Raw genomic sequence first — 21,320 nt, forward strand, 5'->3', positions numbered from 1 at the left:
TGGACTGGTGGTCCAACACTACATGATAATAGCACCACTTTGGATCATATATTTATGTGTTTCTAAATTCAGATTCAGTATGATATACCGGTGGCCGGGATGCCGGCTGTCAGTATCCCGACAGCTGCATCCCGGGCACCAGTATGCCAGCAGCGAGGCAAGTGCTAGAAAGCCCTTTGTGGGCACAGTGGCTCGCTGCACTTGCCACAGGTTATTTTCTCCCTCTTTGGGTGTCATGGACACCCACAGAGGGAGACTATCCTGTGTTGCCAGGATTCTGGCGTTGACATTTCAATGCTTGTCGGGATTCCGGCATCTTTATTGTGATTGCCGGGATCCCGACTGGTGGTATGTTAACCACTTCCCCTAATTTCAGAGCTAACTCACCTGGAGCACCCCAAGGTCCTCCAATATGGCACTACAAGGATAAGCATATGCTCCACCTACTGATCCTTATCCATGCCTCTCAGGACAATGATATACAGAATGGTAGTTGCTCAAATTAATTTATAGTCCTATCACAAGTGTGTGCAAGGGAGAGGTTAATCTAGACAAGAAAAACACAAATTCCCCCAGCACACTGTATAGGCCAGCAAAAGAGAAATGCAGAGATCTCATTTACATACATTTGCAAATATTTGGTAAGCCACCAGCCACTGCAAGGTGTCTCTACTCTGGTAGTCCTACACTGTATGATAATTAGTGATGAGCGAGGTTCGGTTTTACTCGGTTTTACTCGGTTCTCAAAACGGCATCTTATTGGCTATCCAAATCACGTGACATCCGTGAGCCAATAAGATGCCGTTTTGAGAACCGAGTAAAACCGAGTAAAACCGAACCCGCTCATCACTAATGATAATAGCACCTTCATAGTACCATATGTTGATGTATTCCTAAACTGAGAGATAACTTACCTGGAGGCACATCAGAATCCTCCAATATGGCACTACAAGGATCAACATACTCTCTAGCTACTGATCCCATATATGCCTCTCAGAACAATGATACACAGAATTGTAGTTGATCAAATCAATTTATTGGCCCCTCCCCAGTACAAGTGAGGGAGGTGTTAATCTAGACTAGAAAAAAACAAATTCCTCCAGCACACTGGACATATTAACCCAAGGCACATGGAGCCTGGGCACAAGTATAGTCTTGCAAAAAAAACAAAAAACAAAACTGTATTACTGAATATAAAGAGTAAAAGTAAATCACAGACTTCATCCTTTGCAGCTACATTTTAAATGTTTAAAAAGAAGGCAAACATAGCTTACCCAGTTATGTAGGCTTAACCGTATTTATGAAGTGAAGATGCGACCTATAAATTTACCAGGCATAAGCGTATCCTCACTAAGATGTCACTGGTTTCTTGTGAATTGATAAGCTGCATGCTTGTGACTATTGGTTCAGTGGGAAAAAAATGGCTTTGTCCACAGGTGGCAATTGGTGTTTAATAGTGTGGAATGCTATGAATTATATGACCTGTCATTTAAAAGAGTGATTACTGACTAGAGTTTCTTCAGTTCTGTCCACCAGACCACTAGCTCTCTATAGAATTATGTCCTCCTAACTTGCTCTATTCTACATCTCACTGGGGCTTTAATGAGCATGACTCCAGTATGAATAGCCGTTCCCTTGACAGTACCATTTTATTTTCTGACTTCTGTGACATTTAAATGTTATTTTCTAACTCTAACTTCATTCTAGAATATTATAATTAGTGGAAATATAATCCTTTTTACAGTGCTTGGAATCCAACAGGAAGCATATCATGGCTTTCTAGACTATACAATCAGATCACATGGGTGACTTAAAGGAAGATGTATAATGCAGTGACAAGAGTGAAAATGGACCAGTGGATGTGTTGACCATAGCAACAAATTCGCTTTTACTGTACCTATTATTTTATAGAATGTACTTGATAAATGTTGTCTCAAAGCTGATTGGTTGCTATGGGCAACTTCTCAGCAGGTCCACTTCCCCTCTCTTTTCCCTGTTTGATACATCTCTCCCTTAGTTTTGTTTTTTATTAAAATTAAAACTATATACAAGTTTGACTACATTAAACCCTACTTAAGACTATTTTTAATTTACTCATTTGAGTTGTTAATATATTTCTAGCAGATGCCTATACGATGAGCTTTCATAGTAAATTCTTCAGAAAATACCAAGTAATTGGATTTATATGCTTATATGTGTTCAAAACCAATTACAGGCAATTCAATTAGAGTGCCATAGTGCCATGGCAAGCATTCAAAGATGGGTGCCACTCTGTTGTCTATGAGTGTTTCTGCGATATCATTGTCATCATTGCCGCAGTGTAATGAGCTATATCCATATATAATCAAAATACTGCATATTTCATTAACTTGAAAAACAATTCATAAATTTGTTAGTATCATTTTGCATGATTTTTTTTTAAATCATCAGCCTGTGCTTTATTGTGAAGCAATCCTTAATTGATTGACATTTAATCACAGTCTTTGTGTTTTACTGTCCCTTGCCTCATAAGAGGTAATTTTGTCTTTACTGTAGTTTAACAGCTGATGAAAAAGATTTAAGGAAACCTATAAAGTTAAGATTGGTTAATAGCCTCTTATAAAAGAATATTATACATCTAGGATCCATTGCACAGATGTGATGTTCAATTGTAGAAATGTGCATGGGGTTTATTAAATTACAGCACAAATCTTCAGTCTCCTGAATTATTGTTCATGTTGGTATTGTTAGGCAAATGGGGAGACACATTATTGCTTCCAGTTGTTCATATCACTGTGCTCTAATACAGGCAGAGACAGCTGGCACATTGCTTTAGGCAAATGTAGAGCAACAGCAGCTGTGGAGACCAGGACCCCATGAGAAAGCCACCGCTGAGTCAGTACTAAGCTGCTCTTCAACTAATGTCCAGAAATTAAAATAAGATGATGTTTCTGCCAACGTACTGCAGCTCATGCAACTGAATGATATCACAGATTTGCTATAAAAACTATGATATAATTGCTGATTAACCATGGTGATCTAAAGATTTTCCTAATTACGGTACATGGTGCGATTGATCTGCAAAGACATATCTGCTTTTCCATAGATTATATGATGTTACATTTGAAGGAACATAAATCTGCTTGTAATATATGTATCAACTGGAAGCAAGTAGCAATTAACTCATAATTTAAACTCCTCTCTACCATCAGTCACACAGAGAGCTGTGTTTGCAGTTAACAATTTGTAAATACCTAACGCACTCTCACATTAATTTACCAAATTAATTACCCAATCCATGTCATTAAACTATATTGATGTATGCCTTGTACTAGCTGTGAAGGGGGAACATGGATTTGCTTTGGTGACTATGTTACATACTAGTTATTGCTGTAGCAAATGTATTATTAATATAATCTATGTTCAAAAACAAAATTTACATATGATATTTCAGAATAATCTATATGATCTCTTCGATTTTTGCAATAATGCTTATGTATACATTGATCTCATCATGCAGGAATTGATCATACAATATTCTAAGGATACATATAGACTACTAAAGAGTTTCAAATGTAAACAATGATCACACACACTTGCGCCAAGACAGGCAGCCTGGATAAGAGGTAAAAAGTGTCACCAACACTTTGAATACAACAAAGTTAAAAAAGGTTACCACATTAATTCACGGGCGCTTGTCAAAATTCTAGTGATATCGTGACCTTAAAAACAATATAGACACATAATAGTGTAACACTGTATAACATTGACACAATAACTCAAATCGCCTTCTAATTCAGACTCGTACCAAATGTGGTGGTCTACAGTAAAGTAGACAGTATTCACTATATATGGGAGCGGATCACCGACTTGCAGGGATAGTAAGATCCTCCTTCAATTCTTATGGAATACAGCTCTTCTCTCGATTAGCCCATGCACAGTGGATATGTGAATGAAGAGGAGCTCAATAGTGTATTACCACAATAAAATAATTTTAATACAGCAACATAAAAACTCATAGAGCAAGTGGACGCTCACCAGATCGAATGGTCTACAAACATAAGTAGACAAATGCACGTTATTACAAATTCAACCAGGCGTCCCCAGGAGTCGACATCAACGGCAGGTAAGTCCTCCATGTGTTCCCAGATACCTTTTACCAACGCGTTTCAATAGCAATCTGCTATCTTTTTCAAGGTGTATAGGTATCTATACAGCTGGGGTATTTATACCCCACCCGTTAAATCACAAAAAAATCCTATTGCCAGACATGGATCTCCTGACTGAGGAAGTTTAGCAGTCAGGAGATCCATGTCTGGCAATAGGATACCTATACACCTTGAAAAAGATAGCAGATTGCTATTGAAAGATAGCAGATTGCTATTGAAACGCGTTGGTAAAAGGTGTCTGGGAACACGTGGAGGACTTACCTGCCGTTGATGACGACTCCTGGGGACGACTGGTTGAATCTGTAATAACGTGCATATGTCTACTTATGTTTGTAGACCATTCGATCTGGTGAGCGTCCACTTGCTCTATGAGTTTTTATGTTGCTGTATTAAAATTATTTTATTGTGGTAATACACTATTGAGCTCCTCTTCATTCACATATCCACTGTGCATGGGCTAATCGAGAGTAGAGCTGTATTCCATAAGAATTGAAGGAGGATCTTACTATCCCTGCAAGTCGGTGATCCGCTCCCATATATAGTGAATACTGTCTACTTTACTGTAGACCACCACATTTGGTACGAGTCTGAATTAGAAGGCGATTTGAGTTATTGTGTCAATGTTATACAGTGTTACACTATTATGTGTCTATATTGTTTTTAAGGTCACGATATCACTAGAATCTTGACGTGAGTCAGCCTTCTGACAAACTTTTGACAAGCGCCCGTGAATTAATGTGGTAACCTTTTTAGACTACTAAAGAGGTTCTCGAGAAGTTAATATTATATTAGATTACATTATAACTATTGCTAGTACCTAATAATAGTTAGTTAGTAACAATTCTTAAATATGGGGCAAAAGAAGGTATAGATTTTAGTTGAAAAAGGGGAAAAATACAATGAGAATGTAAATATTTGTCATGTGGCATCAGATATTAATACATAATATTTTTATTAATATTGTTGTTCAATTATAAGGAGTCAAGTGGGTAAAATAGTATTATAAAAGGGTAAAAATACACAACAAGATAAACAAGCACAGACTAGGAATGCCGGATGAAAGTCTAAGCTCTCACGAGCAGGGCCCTCTTCCCTCATGTGCTTTTCCTTCACTTACTTAAACCATCTTTGACAGTAACAAGTCCCTCAGATTTCTGCCGTCCTGATTCTTATGTCAGTGTTGTCTGCTGATGCAGCTGTGTTTATGTACCTATACTTGTCCTATATTGTCTTTAACTGTAAGTCACTGTTTCCTTATTTGTTTATGTACTCTGTAATTGGGTGCTGCTGATTCCTTGTGGTGCCATATAAATAAAGGATAATAACAATAATAAAATTGGTCAGAGATGCTTTCCAGAGGTTAGGAGCAGTCCAAGCAAAAATCCTGAATTTGAGAGTTGGCAGTGGTGATCAGTAAGGAGGTGAGGCAGAAGTAATTAGTACAGTGAAGTGGGAGGGAGGGAGTATGTGAGGAAACCAGTCTGGAGATATTGGGAGGAGTAATGAGGTTGAGATTTAGTAGGTGAGAGAGAGGAGTTTGAATTTAATTCTGAGTGGTATTGGGAGCCAGTGGCATAATTGGCAGAGAGGGGCAGCAGGGGTAGACCACTGAGAGTAGAAAATTAGGTTAGCAGCACAGTTGAGAATAGACTGGAGAGGAGGATGCAAAGAGTTAGGAAAGCCAGACAGGAACAGATTAAGTAATCATGGCAGGAAAAGATGAGCGCATGAATGAAAGTTTCTGTAGTCTCCAAGGTGAGGAAGGGCCTAAGGGGTCTATTTACTAAGCCTTGGACGGAGAGGAAGTGGATGGAGATAAAGTACCAGCTAATCAGCTCCTAACTGACATTTATCAAACCCAGCCTGTGACATGGCAGGTAGGAGCCGATTGGTTGAGACTTTATCTCTGTTGACTTTATTTCCATCAAAGGCTTAGTAAATAGACCCCTAAGTCTGGAAATATTGTAGAGGTGAAAATGACAAGAATGTGAAAGGAAGAAAGATGCAGATGCACTAAAAACACTGATAGTAAAAATAATTTAAATAAACCCTCAGAATTAAAATGGAGTATAATTGTTGTTCTTAGCACACATTTGCGCAAAAATGTGGGCCCATGTACCGCGGCCAGGTGACTTCATCACATGGGTCCCTTACATTCCTAATACTATCACATTCTATACATTTATTCATGATTTATTGGGGCAGTACGGATAGTATAATGGTTAGCATTACTGCCTCACAGCACTGAGGTCATGGGTTCAATTCCCACCATGGCCCTAACTGTGTGGAGTTTGTATATTCTCCCTGTACTTGCATGGGTTTCCTCGGGTGCTCCGGTTTCCTTCCACAATCCAAAAATATACAGGTAGGTTAATTGGAATGTGTGTCCGTGTACATGTGATAGGGAATATAGATTGTAAGCTCCATTGGGGCAGGGACTGATGAGAATGGCCAAATATTCTCTGTAAAGTGCTGCGGAATATGTGTGCGCTATATAAATAACTGGAATAAATAAATAAGGACTTACCTCTAAATAGGGCCTTATCAATGTGTGATCTGAAATGCAGGAACCCAGCTAATTAAAACACCTGAGGTTAAATGGGAGGAGTGCCAATATCAGAGGAAGGAAGCCTTGCCTTCCAGTGTACAATATATACATAAATATAGTGGAAAAGGGGGAACATGCATTGCACATCCTAATACTAAAGATATCAAGAGGTGCTATCATGCTGAGGCTTCTAATATTATGCTGGGGGAAGAGAGATGCAGATGCACACTCTTAGCACTAAGAACACTGATAATAAAAAATAATTTAAATAAACCCTCACAATTAACATGGAGTATAATTGAAGTTCTTAGCACACATTTGCGCAAATATGCGGGCCCATGTACCGCGGCCAGGTGACTTCATCACATGGGTCCCTAACATCCCTAATATTATCACATTCTATAAATTTATACAGGACATACCTCTAAATATGGCCTTATCAATGTGTGATCTGAAATGCAGGAACCCAGCTAATTAAAACACCTGAGGGTGAATGGGAGGAGTGCCAATACTAGAGGAAGTAAGCCTTGCCTTCCAGTGTACAATATATACATAAATATAGTGGAAAAAGGAGGGGGACCAGGACTGCACATCCTACTACTAAAGATATCAAGAGGTGCTATCATCCTGAGGCTTCTAATACTATGCTGGGGGAAGAGAGATGCAGATGCACACTCTTAGCAGTAAGAACACTGATATTAAAATAATTTAAATAAACCCTCACAAGTAACATGGAATATAATTGAAGTTCTTAGCACACATTTGCGCAAATATGCGGGCCCATGTACCGCGGCCAGGTGACTTCATCACATGGGTCCCTAACATCCCTAATATCACATTCTATAAATTTATTCAGGACTTACCTCTAGATAGGGCCGTATCAATGTGTGATCTGAAATGCAGGAACCCAGCTAATTAAAACACCTGAGGGTGAATGCGAGGAGTGCCAATACCAGAGGAAGGAAGCCTTGCCTTTTAGTGTATTATACATAAATATAGTGGGAAAAGGGGTGGACCTGGACTGCACATCCTATTACTAAAGATATCAAGAGGTGCTATCATACTGAGGCTTCTAATACTATGCTGGAGGAAGAGAGATGCAGATGCACACTCTTAGCACTAAGAACACTGATAGTAAAATTTATTTAAATAAACCCTCACAATTAACATGGAATATAATTGAAATTCTTAGCACACATTTGTACAAATATGAAGGCCCATGTACTGCGGCCAGGTGACTTCATCACATGGGTCACTAACAATCCTAATACTATCACGTTCTATAATTTTCTTCAGGACTTACCTCTAAATAGGGCCTTATCAATGTGTGATCTGAATGTAAAAGGGACTGTATGTGAGAGTCAAAAGAAGAGTGACTGGTGACACCTAGACAGAGTATTTAGGGAATGTAGGAGAGTGAGATGTTGTAAACATAAATGGGGAAAATACCGTGGCTGGGTGAAAGACAATGAGTTAAATTTTTGAGATTTTGAGTTTCAAGAAGTATTTAATATTCAAGGTGGGATGACTGACAGACAGAAAGTGGCACGGAAGAGGACAATAGGAGAGGTCAGGGAAGTAAGGTAAAATGTGTTACTGTTGGCATGGAAGTGGTTAAGAAGTTTAATGGAACTGATTAGTTTGCTCAGTGAAGACATGTAGAGGGAGAAGAGTTCTAAGGATAGAACTGTGAAGGAGAAGTGGAGGAATGTGGAGGTGGGTAATGATACAAAGAAGGACAAGTGTGACTGCTAAGAGAGGGTTTGGATGGTTGGACAATGGTGTCAAAGGCCACTGTCAAGTTTAAGAATAGAGAACTGGTATTTGGATCTTGAGAAGGTGAGTGCATTTTCTGGGGAATGAAGAGAATGAAATCCAGATTGGAGTGGGTACAAGAGTGACAGGATGAAGACAAACTAGATAAGGCAGTTGCTCACCACCTGCTCAAGGAGTTTGGAGGCAAGCACCTGACCACACACGTAAAAAAAAATCACTGTTAGGCAATTAGTGTCTACTAGTTTCATAGACCATAAAAGTAACATAACCAGTTCAGTAGAAGGTAAGTACTATTATTTAATTTCTTGCTTTAGAAATGATTGATGAAAAAAGTGCTTTGCATAATATAGTATTTTATTAATCTACAAAATAACAAAAACTAATCCAAGGTGCTACAGTAAGTTGGAGTTTTACATTAGAAATCATAAGAATAAATACATTGTGGCTTATAATGCATTATTACATGTTATATGATTATTAAGTATTGATTGAGACAGTTTATTTAAGGCCTAAGCAATAAATGTAGAGCACAGGTTCTCAAACTCAGTCCTCAGGACCCCACACAGTGCATGTTTTGTAGGTAACCCAACAGGTGCACAGGTGTATTCATTACTCACTGGCACACTTTAAAAGGTCCACAGGTGGAGCTAATTATGTTACTTGCGATTCTGTGGGGAGACCTGCACAACATGCACTGTCCTGAAGACCGATTTTGAGAACCTGTGATGTAGAGGTTGCCATGATCTTCATATCTAGATATCTAGGTATGTTCCCTGACAGTTATACATACCATCGCAGAAAACTTCTATGAGTCATATTACACAAGTGACATTGCTACTCTCCAAATATAATATATTACATTCATAACAATATATACTGCCTGATTACCCCTCAGTCTCTCTCCCCTGACCCTCTGTTTCTTGCTCATTCTGCTCACCACGTTTTACTTATACTTTTATTTTTATTTTCAAAAGTATCCTAAGTCCTCCTCCACAGGCCCGTTTTCAATTGCCACAGACTAGACTGTCATTGGCTGGTGAGTGCACATGGGACCTTAAGTGCACAATTTGCACATGGCTGGCTGGTAGCCTGTGGACACGAGTGACAGTGGGAATGGTCAGTAGTGTTTGCAGCTTCAAAGCATTGCAAACTCTATGAGCGGGTGGGAACAATACATGTTACCTTGACTATTGAAGTGTACCTGTGTTTTAGTGATATACAGTAATAAGGAAATATTAACATACATACAGTATTTATCTGTACACAGTCCATTTACAGATTCCAATATTTATGTTCTACACACAAAAATACGTATTTCAAAATGTTTTGAAAATAGCTTTTTTTCTCACATTAATTCTCAAAGGAGATACAAGTGTGGTTTTATAGAGTGCCTCTCGCCATAGAACAGTAAATGGAAAATATAAGTAGGGCAGAATAAGTTATTTTTTAAACTAAACATAGAAAAATACTTATTTAACTCTCCCAGTTGTACTTCTGAAGATAATTGGGCAAAACTACAGCATTAGTTTGGACAAATTAAAAATTTATGTTAAATACTTACTTTTTACTTAACCTTTAGAAAAGGAGTGGGGAACCTCAGGCCCGCGGGCCATATAAGGCCCTCAAAGCCACTTGATCCGGCCCTCCCAGGCTCACCTAACCAAGGGAGATGCCGGGCGCCTGCTGAGATTTTGTTACTAGCGGTCCCCCGGCTTCTTCCCTTCTTCCCCTCAGCAGCAGCCAGTGGTAGGAGCTCACTCATGAGCTCCGGCAGTGTGCGTGAGTGCCTGTGCGGCGCTATGGGAGAGATGTCATGACATCTCTCCCGTAGTTCTGAGGAGCGGGCAGCCAAGCAGAGGGCAAAGGTCCGGAAGCAGGAGCGGGACTGGTGAGTATTGTGTTTTTTCTTTCTTTTAATGTGTGTGTGTGTGTGTGTGTGTGTGTGTGTGTGTGTGTGTGTGTGTGTGTGTGTGTAAGCGGCGCTACTAGGGGTCATATCTAATGGGGGCATATCTACTGGGGGCAGGCTAATTTTTAAATTGATCATTTTTGTATGGCCCCCGAAGGATTTTATAAATATCCAAATGGCCCTTGGTAGAAAAAAGGTTCCCCTCCCCTGCCTTAGAACCATAGTGGGTCTCACCTGATCAGAGTATTTAAGGACAGCTGATAAATATGATTTTATTATATTATTTATTCTCATAAATCCTATGAAGACTGCAATTTTGGTTACCCTTTATATGCTTTTCTACAATTATAAAATATACCAGTGGAAACCTGTTGAAATCAACGGTTAGTGTTACCACTTTTGAATCACTTTTGATTCTAACTTCCTCTGACAAAAAAGGGGTAATTTATTAACAGAGTGCAAATGTAAAATAGCTAGCGCCAACTATTGAGTCTCTCACCCACTGCTGGCCGCATTTACTGGATGGCTGCTGTACCGCAAGTCCATCCCCAGTGCAGGGAAGGGACTCTGGGCCACTGCCTACTGAACTTGTGGGATGCTTGGATCAAGAGTTCCCTTACACACTATGCCATAGGTCACCGCCTTTGCTGGTAGTCAGTGTTGATAAGGCTCTGACTTCTCTTTCCAGACCTCTACTAGTCATATCTGTAAACTCAGGCTGCTGATTTCAGGTAGCCAATCCTCTATATAAGGTAGATAAGCCATTACTCCAGTGATTGATTATTGTAGTGCTTTCCTGCTGTAAGGTCATATCCAAAATCATTTCAAGCTCCCTGGTTCCTAAGGATGCAGTATGATATACCGGCTGTCGGGATCCCGACAGTCAGGAGACTGAAGCTGAATCTGGTCCCAAGCATTTTGGATATGGGATACTCAACCTGTACTCAGTTGTAGATACTGGCCATCCATTCTGCCCTAAAAGAGCGGCATTATCTTTTGGAATGAGCCTCGACTCCTATCACAATTTTTCCCGACCTCAAAAATATTGTTTTAAAGTCTGCCAAAAGACTCAATGCAAGACAAGCATGGTTTATTTATCTCTTGCTTCAATTTTATGGTGACTTTTCAACCTGGCTCGCATGGTATCAGCAGGAAAAATAATTGCTTCTATTGGCTCTCCTGTGTTTTTAAGTCTCGGACAGTCAAAGCCACCAAAACCCACAGAGGAATAATAAAGCTCTGAATAGGATCTCCAGGAATCCAACAAGTTTCTGATAGATTTAACTTTTTGTCCTCAGGCCTACTCCTCGTCAATGTGAAATCTTCAAGAGGTTGTATGATGTCATCACAGCAGGTCTCCCAGGAGTTCAAAAGTCACTAGCCCTGATCTCTTGCTATTTCTGGTGGCATCCGTTATCAAAATAAAATTAAAGCAAATGCTCAGCCCTGTTCCATCTGTGCTCTGCAAGCTCAACATACTGCACCATCTGCCTTGCTACAACCTGAACCTATTCCTACCAGTCCCTGGAGGACTATTTCAATGGAATTCATCTCAGTGCTTCCACCATCACATGAGTGCTCCATCATTCTATTGTAGTAGTTAGATTCACTAAAATAGCTCATTTCATCCCTTGTAAGAAATACCCAAGTGATCCTCAGACTTCCTGATTTTTCTTCAATACACAGTATCTACAAGTGACATGGCTGTCCACACTCTGTAGTCTCTGACAGGGCACCTCAGTTTACATGCTGTTTCTAGAAGGCTTTCTAAAAGTTGCCTGTCTTCAGGAATTTATATACAATCAGAGATCAGAGTGTTCGGGTTTTACTCGGTTTTACTCGGTTCTCAAAACAGCATCTTATTTGCTATCCAAAACAAAAGACATCCATCAGCCGATAAGATGCCGTTTTGGGAACCAAGTAAATCCGAGTAAAACCGAGTAAAACTGAAGCCCCTCATCTCTAATACAAATCAATGTCCAAACAGAACATGTAAATCAGAGCCTGGAACCACACCAAGAAAGATATTCAAACTTCTTGCAAGACAATTGAGTGGTTCTTCTCCCTTTCTCAGAATTTACTTACACTAATACAATAGCTTCCATTCATCCACAGGCAGTGCCAGACTTAACTTTCGAATCACAGATTCCTCAGATATGGAAATTACATAAAAACTTAAGAGCCAGTAAACACCTTGAGGGGTATCCTATTATGCACGATCCATTTTCGCCTGGCGAAAATGGCAGGATATCACGGTTAATGACCGATGGTCATTATCATGGTATCATATTACAGGACATTCTTATTGGGCGAAAATGGACCCGCGATCATGCGATAACACATGGGATCGGGGATAAGTCACAGATCCCATGTGTTATTGCAGGTCCGGCAGCCGCTTATCGCAGATTATGCTTTGGTTTCCTGAGGCACCTGAAACATAATCAGCGATAAGTGCCAGCATCAGGGGGAGGAGCACGCCGCATCAGGGATAATAGGATAGTTCCTGCTGATACAATTACCTGAAGTCATCGACCACGGGTAATTGGATACTCCCCATAGTCATTAATCTTCAAGAGCCTCAGCACGTATAAAGCCCAAACAGATATATGCCACATTATAGTATTGGGGATAGACCATGACTGTTGACAAAGTGTCTGAATTGGAAATTACCTGCTTTAAAGTTGTCAGAGCGAATCAGTGATTTTCCTGTTTCAGCTGTAGCAACCTTCTTTACAGTGAAATTGCTGTTATCTAAACAAAAACAATGGGGTCATCCAGTTCTCCATGTTTCCCAAGTAAAACCGACTCCTGCTACCACAAGATTGAAACCAGTTTGTATACCATTTGTAGTTAACAGTCAAGACAGATATATTGGGGGGAAATCCTGGAATATTTAAGGCCAAACCCAATTCTTGGTCAAATGTAAAGGCTTCAGTTGGGAAGGATGCTCATGGTAACCTGTGGATAAGCTTAATTTTCACGGGTTAATTAAGCAATTCTTCCAGCAGTTCCCAAATAAACAGAGGGCACCTAGAAATCACCTTTGGAGGTGTGGTGTGCTGTCAAATGCTGCACTGGTCCCAGTTACTGGAGCATCTGGAGTGCTGCAAGTCCATCCCTGTATCTAGGTACCTCCTATCCTGGTAGACTGCCTGTTTCAGATGGCCACTGCTGGCAGTCGGTGCTGAGGAGGCACCGCGTGCTCCTTCTATACCAGTTAAGATGCTGTGCATGTGCAATCCCAGCAGGTTATATTTGTAACAGCAGGCTGCTGATGTCAGGCAGCTAATCCTCTATATAAGGGAAATCGGCCCAGTATTACAGTGCTTGATTATTGTAGTGTTTTTCTGCAGTCAGGTTGTATCTGCCAATCCCCACAAGCTGCCTGGTTCCTGGTTAACCCTTGCTCGATTTGTCTCCACATTTACCAGTTAGGATCAGTTTCTGCTTCTAGGTCAGATTAGATCACGTATAGTTATTCAATATTTATGTTTAGCCACACCAATGTTTAGTTGTCAACTGTCCATAATCCCATTAGAGTCATTTCCATGTCGTAAAGATTTGTCCCTTCAATTTTTTGTCTCTGGGAAGGTCCTTGTTTTTGGTATTGACCAATTCCACAAATAACTCCTATTATGTTTCTTAGAACCAACTATACTATGCGTCTCGCTATTTATTTTAGCTGTCTGCTCTCCATTTTCTATTCTTTTTAGTGCTATATGGTCCATCCAGACAGTATTATGTCTTAACTGTGCGGATGTCCTGGCACTTCAGCAAGACCTTAATGTAACATAGTTAAAAATATTGCTTACTATTTACATGCTGGTGCTCATAAGAGATAAAGGAAATGCAACCCTACTTATATATATCATTATATGTTTTGTTATAAAATCTTAAACATTGAGCATTATTTACATTGCTATTGACAATGAACAATAATAAGCAATCAGACGCTTGCTTTCAGGATCTAACTTGCACTAGACTTGAAAGCTTATTGTTGATTTGTTCATTGATGGAAACAAAAAGAAGAGAAGTGGAAATAATTATAGGATTTATAAGTGACAACAACAGCAAGAATATTGTATCTAATTTCCTGCACTGTAATGATTTCCTGCTGGTGATTTTCAGCAGCAGCAGCGTGATACTCTGTTGCAAACGTTCTACAGCTGACCTTCGGGAAGTTTGCACAATACAAAATATGAAATTAAAGTAAATATTTTATAGCAGCAGTATATCAATATATAAAGAATGAACTAAGTTGTTAAGGGATCTAGTGTAGTTTCAGTCACCATACACCATGCGTCTTATTTAGCAAGCATATTCCCTGTTGCCTATATAAACTCTTGAGAATGGTGCTCACCTGCTGGCTTTCAGGCAAAGCTGGATATTTACATGATAGTGTCAGAACAGCCTGGGATTTAAAGTATAATATACAGCATGATTCCTCCTTCTCCAGCAGCTCATAGATTGCAAAAAGATAGTCTCACCTGAAGAAAATAACTCACAATGAGGCAGAGAGAAGCTACAACTGTTCTAGAAGTAAAATGCACACTATCGTTTCCAAGTAAAATAAATACAAATAATACCAACAGATGCACATAGCTTAGACTTGGTATCTGAACCATTTTCTCTGCAAGTCCTGTAAAGAATCACAACCAGTTGTTTGTCATAAAACCTAGATGAACTGATACATTATTGGTGATACAGATATACAATACAGAGAGCAATTTAAAGACTGGTAAACAATATTTAGAGTAGATTAATAAGTAACATATATATATATATAGAGAGAGAGAGAGAGAGAGAGAGAGAGAGAGAACAAATAATTGACCTCAGAGCATGAGAGCAAATTGTACCTACATGTATGTATGGGCAGCCTTATTATCACATCATATCTCATAAGCTGCCATGTGAAGCATGAACACAACTGCTCAGTGATGGCTATCTCACCATTGCAGCCTTCTCCAGAACCATCGCAAGGTTCTATTAATAAAGAAAAGTGAAATCCTTTTCATTTAATTGTTATTGATGTGCTAAAAATATTGCTGCTACTACACATTCATGTAATGTACAAAGGATGGCAGGACACCCAAGGCGCTTCACTGGGTATTAGCTGGCCTTTTAATACCAAAAAAGGGGTACCCTAACCCCACTGGAACAAATGGCAAGAAGTGGTAGTAGGTATTAAATGTGGTGCTACCCAGTTACTATTAGGATACTTCAGATACAACGAAAAGTAATGAAATTACGAAAATTATGAAATTACCACACATACAGGCATTGCAATGGCTGTATGTGTGGTAATATCATAAGTTATATGATTTGGATGCTAAAGAGTGTAACACATTTTGATATTTTTTACTTTTCGTTGTATCTGAAGTATCCTAATAGCAACCAGGTACTGCCACATTTAATACCTACACATTCATGTAGGCTCATCTGACTGCCATATGAAACATTATACAGCCCCTTAGCCAAGCTCAAATCCCCACTGAGAAAAGCCACTGGCCTTGGAGAGTAATAACAGATGCGCATGTGCCAGTGAACTTAGGGCATTTGCATTGCAAATACACTGGTCGGTAGCTGCACATATATCATGGGTATGTAGAACAGGAAATATTAGAGGTGAGAAAGGGAGAGCTATACCAGCTAATTTTATGCGAGCATTGCATACAGGACATCTCCTATATGCAGTGGTGCCGACAGAGGGGGGGATACAAATTACCTGGGCCCAGGTCCACACCTCCGTTGATTGGGCCATGCCCCCCTGAAAAGTACCTGGGCCCAGTCAGGCTCTCTACTGCCCTGGCTGGGAGGCATGCCGTGCTCCTCTGAGTGGGTGCTTCTGATGTGCTAGACCCCCCAAAAAAGGGGAGTGGTCATGCTGCAGCATGCTGTGGTCACATTCCCTCCAGTGGGGGCAGGGGGGCCCAGGTAGTTGTTGTACCCAGGCCCAGGATTTCTCTTGGCAGCCCTGCTTATATGTGCTGCAGAGATGGACAGGTACATTTATTTGCACTAGAGATAATGGGGTATATTTACTAAGATTCGTAATTTCCGAAAATAGGTCAAAGTTCAATCACGAATGACATCGACAGTGTAAAACTGCAACTTTTTGAATTGATTACGATGGATTTACTAAGCTGTCGTATTCGTATTTTTCTTTGCTTCCGATGTCGATGTCATTCGTTTTTTTTTACCTATTTTTACGGCAGTGATTAGCAAAACACTGCCGTTTTTTTTTACAATCAATCTCGGCCGGATCTGTGTGATCCGTGCTGGGGTTCTTATTTTTTTTTTTTTTTAATTAAACAATGTAAAATCCCAAAAAAAAATGCGTGGGGTCCCCCCTCCTAAGCATAACCAGCCTCGGGCTCTTTGAGCCGATCCTGGTTGCAGAAATATGGGGAAAAAATTGACAGGGGTTCCCCCATATTTAAGCAACCAGCATCGGGCTCTGCGCCTGGTCCTGGTTCCAAAAATACGGGGGACAAAAAGAGTAGGGGTCCCCCGTATTTTTAAAACCAGCACCGGGCTCCACTAGCTGGACAGATAATGCCACAGCCGGGGGTCACTTTTATACAGCGCCTTGCGGCCGTGGCATCAAAAATCCAACTAGTCACCCCTGGCCGGGGTACCCTGGGGGAGTGGGGACCCCTTCAATCAAGGGGTCCCCCCCCCCAGCCACCCAAGGGCCAGGGGTGAAGCCCGAGGCTGTCCCCCCCCATCCAATGGGCTGCGGATGGGGAGGCTGATAGCCATTTGTGATAATGAAAAGATATTGTTTTTAGTAGCAGTACTACAAGTCCCAGCAAGCCTCCCCCGCATGCTGGTACTTGGAGAACCACAAGTACCAGCATGCGGCGGAAAAACGGGCCCGCTGGTACCTGTAGTACTACCACTAAAAAAATACCCAAAAAAACACAAGACACACACACCGTGAAAGTATAATTTTATTACATACATACACACATACATACATACTTACCTTATGTTCTCACGCAGGTCGGTCCTCTTCTCCAGTAGAATCCAAGGGCTACCTGTTGAAGAAATTCTACTCACCAGATCCATGGGTCCAGGCTCCTCGGCAAATCCAGGGTTAATCCACGTACTTGAATAAATAAAAAAAAACGGTGTCCCGACCACGAACTGAAAGGGGACCCATGTTTGCACATGGATCACCTTCCCACGAATGCCAGAAACCCACTTTGACTTCTGTCTAAGTGGGTTTCTTCAGCCAATCAGGGAGTGCCACGTTGTAGCACTCTCCTGATCAGCTGTGTGCTGCTGTCCTCACTGACAGGCAGCACGCGGCAGTGTTACAATGTAGCGCCTATGCGCTACATTGTAACCAATGATGGGAACTTTCTGCCCTGCGGTTGACCTAAAGTGACGTCACCGCTGAGCAGAAAGTTCCCAGCATTGGTTACAATGGAGCGCATAGGCGCTACATTGTAACACTGCCGTGTGCCGCCTGTCAGTGAGGACAGCAGCACACAGCTGATCAGGAGAGTGCTACAACGTGGCACTCCCTGATTGGCTGAAGAAACCCACTTAGACAGAAGTCAAAGTGGGTTTCTGGCATTCGTGGGAAGGTGACCCATGTGCAAACATGGGTCCCCTTTCAGTTCGTGGTCGGGACACCGTTTTTTTTTTTTATTCAAGTACGTGGATTAACCCTGGATTTGCCGAGGAGCCTGGACCCATGGATCTGGTGAGTAGAATTTCTTCAACAGGTAGCCCTTGGATTCTACTGGAGAAGAGGACCGACCTGCGTGAGAACATAAGGTAAGTATGTATGTATGTGTGTATGTATGTAATAAAATTATACTTTCACGGTGTGTGTGTCTTGTGTTTTTTTGGGTATTTTTTTAGTGGTAGTACTACAGGTACCAGCGGGCCCGTTTTTCCGCTGCATGCTGGTACTTGTGGTTCTCCAAGTACCAGCATGCGGGGGAGGCTTGCTGGGACTTGTAGTACTGCTACTAAAAACAATATCTTTTATTTTACAACAAAGGCTATCAGCCCTCCCATCCGCAGCCCATTGGATGGGGGGGGACAGCCTCGGGCTTCACCCCTGGCCCTTGGGTGGCTGGGGGGGGGGACCCCTTGATTGAAGGGGTTCCCACTCCCCCAGGGTACCCCGGCCAGGGGTGACTAGTTGGATTTTTGATGCCACGGCCGCAGGGCGCTGTATAAAAGTGACCCCCGGCTGTGGCATTATCTGTCCAGCTAGTGGAGCCCGGTGCTGGTTTTAAAAATACGGGGGACCCCTACTCTTTTTGTCCCCCGTATTTTTGGGACCAGGACCAGGCGCAGAGCCCGATGCTGGTTGCTTAAATATGGGGGAACCCCTGTCATTTTTCCCCCCATATTTCTGCAACCAGGATCGGCTCAAAGAGCCCGAGGCTGGTTATGCTTAGGAGGGGGGACCCCACGCAATTTTTTTGGCAAAAATAAGCACTTTCCCACCCCTTCCCACTGATATACATGCACGGATCTCATGGATCCCTGCATGCATCTCAAATCACGGAAAAAAAAAGCAGGTCTGTTTTTTTTTAGGACTTTTTTACGAGTTGTAATTTTTCACGGCAGTGGGGTATATTTACTAAGCTCCCGATTTTGACCGAGATGCCGTTTTTTCTTCAAAGTGTCATCTCGGTTAATCTCGGTCATTTACTAAACACTAATCACGGCAGTGATGAGGGCATTCGTAATTTTTTGCTAGTTCAGGTAAAAAATTACGAATGAATACACCATCGGTCAAATTACGCCTGTTTAGATATGAATCTCGGTCATTTACTAAGAAGTGCAAAGCAAAAAAACACAAAACACTGCCGTGAAAAATTACAACTCGTAAAAAAGTCCTAAAAAAAAACAGACCTGCTTTTTTTTCCCGTGATTTGAGATGCATGCAGGGATCCATGAGATCCGTGCATGTATATCAGTGGGAAGGGGTGGGAAAGTGCTTATTTTTGCCAAAAAAATTGCGTGGGGTCCCCCCTCCTAAGCATAACCAGCCTCGGGCTCTTTGAGCCGATCCTGGTTGCAGAAATATGGGGAAAAAAATGACAGGGGTTCCCCATATTTAAGCAACCAGCATCGGGCTCTGCGCCTGGTCCTGGTCCCAAAAATACGGGGGACAAAAAGAGTAGGGGTCCCCCGTATTTTTAAAACCAGCACCGGGCTCCACTAGCTGGACAGATAATGCCACAGCCGGGGGTCACTTTTATACAGCGCCCTGCGGCCGTGGCATCAAAAATCCAACTAGTCACCCCTGGCCGGGGTACCCTGGGGGAGTGGGAACCCCTTCAATCAAGGGGTCCCCCCCCCCCAGCCACCCAAGGGCCAGGGGTGAAGCCCGAGGCTGTCCCCCCCCATCCAATGGGCTGCGGATGGGAGGGCTGATAGCCTTTGTTGTAAAATAAAAGATATTGTTTTTAGTAGCAGTACTACAAGTCCCAGCAAGCCTCCCCCGCATGCTGGTACTTGGAGAACCACAAGTACCAGCATGCGGCGGAAAAACGGGCCCGCTGTAACCTGTAGTACTACCACTAAAAAAATACCCAAAAAAACACAAGACACACACACCGTGAAAGTATAATTTTATTACATACATACATACACACATACATACATACTTACCTTATGTTCTCACGCAGGTCGGTCCTCTTCTCCAGTAGAATCCAAGGGCTACCTGTTGAAGAAATTCTACTCACCAGATCCATGGGTCCAGGCTCCTCGGCAAATCCAGGGTTAATCCACGTACTTGAATAAATAAAAAAAAACGGTGTCCCGACCACGAACTGAAAGGGGACCCATGTTTGCACATGGGTCACCTTCCCACGAATGCCAGAAACCCACTTTGACTTCTGTCTAAGTGGGTTTCTTCAGCCAATCAGGGAGTGCCACGTTGTAGCACTCTCCTGATCAGCTGTGTGCTGCTGTCCTCACTGACAGGCGGCACACGGCAGTGTTACAATGTAGCGCCTATGCGCTCCATTGTAACCAATGCTGGGAACTTTCTGCTCAGCGGTGACGTCACTTTAGGTCAACCGCAGGGCAGAAAGTTCCCATCATTGGTTACAATGTAGCGCATAGGCGCTACATTGTAACACTGCCGCGTGCTGCCTGTCAGTGAGGACAGCAGCACACAGCTGATCAGGAGAGTGCTACAACGTGGCACTCCCTGATTGGCTGAAGAAACCCACTTAGACAGAAGTCAAAGTGGGTTTCTGGCATTCGTGGGAAGGTGACCCATGTGCAAACATGGGTCCCCTTTCAGTTCGTGGTCGGGACACCGTTTTTTTTTATTTATTCAAGTACGTGGATTAACCCTGGATTTGCCGAGGAGCCTGGACCCATGGATCTGGTGAGTAGAATTTCTTCAACAGGTAGCCCTTGGATTCTACTGGAGAAGAGGACCGACCTGCGTGAGAACATAAGGTAAGTATGTATGTATGTGTGTATGTATGTAATAAAATTATACTTTCACGGTGTGTGTGTCTTGTGTTTTTTTGGGTATTTTTTTAGTGGTAGTACTACAGGTACCAGCGGGCCCGTTTTTCCGCCGCATGCTGGTACTTGTGGTTCTCCAAGTACCAGCATGCGGGGGAGGCTTGCTGGGACTTGTAGTACTGCTACTAAAAACAATATCTTTTCATTATCACAAATGGCTATCAGCCTCCCCATCCGCAGCCCATTGGATGGGGGGGGACAGCCTCGGGCTTCACCCCTGGCCCTTGGGTGGCTGGGGGGGGGGACCCCTTGATTGAAGGGGTCCCCACTCCCCCAGGGTACCCCGGCCAGGGGTGACTAGTTGGATTTTTGATGCCACGGCCGCAGGGCACTGTATAAAAGTGACCCCCGGCTGTGGCATTATCTGTCCAGCTAGTGGAGCCCGGTGCTGGTTTTAAAAATACGGGGGACCCCTACTCTT

This window comes from Pseudophryne corroboree, chromosome 2 (genome assembly GCF_028390025.1).
Source record: "Pseudophryne corroboree isolate aPseCor3 chromosome 2, aPseCor3.hap2, whole genome shotgun sequence".
NCBI classification, from domain to species: Eukaryota; Metazoa; Chordata; class Amphibia; order Anura; family Myobatrachidae; genus Pseudophryne; species Pseudophryne corroboree.